The 1,107-nt window shown below is 45.4% G+C and overlaps 1 non-coding gene across 1 annotated transcript; it reads right to left on the bottom strand.

Moving 5' to 3' along the window:
• Nucleotides 1-136, bottom strand: LOC130023218 (small nucleolar RNA SNORA2/SNORA34 family). Its single transcript, XR_008792423.1, has one exon. It is a non-coding gene; the product is annotated as a small nucleolar RNA SNORA2/SNORA34 family (small nucleolar RNA).
• Nucleotides 137-1,107: the final 971 nt, after the last annotated feature.

Below are 1,107 nucleotides of genomic sequence, written 5' to 3'. Positions count from 1 at the left end.
GGTTGTTTCTTGCAAATGAAATAGCCATTCTTGGTGAGGTTCCAGAACAGCTAACAGATCACAGGAAGACAGTTCTTTGGGCCCTTGTTTGAAATCAACAGCTAGAGTGTAACTATTGATCTTCAGTCAGGGCCACATCCTGGAGCCTTTAAGCCCTTGTATAAGAGATTACAAACATGTATGTTATACCCAAACAAATATCTGCCACTCTTGGTACGTCAGTGGTGTAAAGGATGAGAGGTCCAGGAATTCTGAAATTTAGAATACAATTATACAGCAGATTCATTCATGGGTAAGTTCTATGTTGCTCTCTTCCGGCAGCTTTATTTCTGAGTCTCTGGATCATGGGCCATTGATGAGATTATATGATGATGGAGGTAGTTTGTGGGTGTGGCTGCCCAACTACTGGAAAAATTGGGAGATAGGGGGAGGAGGCCCAGTTCTACTCTGGGTGAGCTTGGAGATTTGAGTCCCTGGTCCCACATAGCTGGGTTTTTTTTGCAGGTTCCCTCATAGGTGAGGCTCTTCTGAGCCTGTGGAGAATAGCTGAGAGCATGGTGGTGGCTGAGTTCTGGAGATTTTCAGCTGTTGGGACTCTGTTGAGGCTGGGAGGGAAACTCAACCCACTCCCCCACTCTGGGTTACCCCATTGAAGACAGCCTGGGGTCAGGATGTTCTCTCAGTACAATTTTGTAGATTTTTTTCCTTGTCTCTTTTTGGCTGTGTATATGAGGTAAGAAAATCATACTCTTTCTTTGATAAGAGACTTAGGGTCACCATGTATATTTCTTGTTTGGACTCATGGAATGAAGACAAAGGATCTTTAAGGTCTTCAAACATATAAAAGAAAATCCAGAGTATTTTCTGTTTAGTATATTACTGTACTAAAGTATACTATAAAGTATAAATACTACCGTACTGAACAAGGCAGAGTCTCCTGCCCCCACACCTGGCTGTCCTCACCGGGGCCCCTTGGAGGAGGGCGAGTTGAGTTTCCCTCTCTGCCCTGAGCAGAGCCCCAACAGCTGAAGACCTCTGGGACCCAGCCAAACACATGCTGAGACCACTCTCCACACGCTTGGATGAGGAACCAGCAGAGGAACCCAG

This window comes from Sorex fumeus, unplaced genomic scaffold, assembly GCF_029834395.1.
Source record: "Sorex fumeus unplaced genomic scaffold, SorFum_2.1 ptg000002l, whole genome shotgun sequence".
In the NCBI taxonomy this organism is placed as follows: domain Eukaryota; kingdom Metazoa; phylum Chordata; class Mammalia; order Eulipotyphla; family Soricidae; genus Sorex; species Sorex fumeus.
Note: the sequence above shows the minus strand (reverse complement) of the source record. Positions and strands in the feature narration are given on the sequence as shown.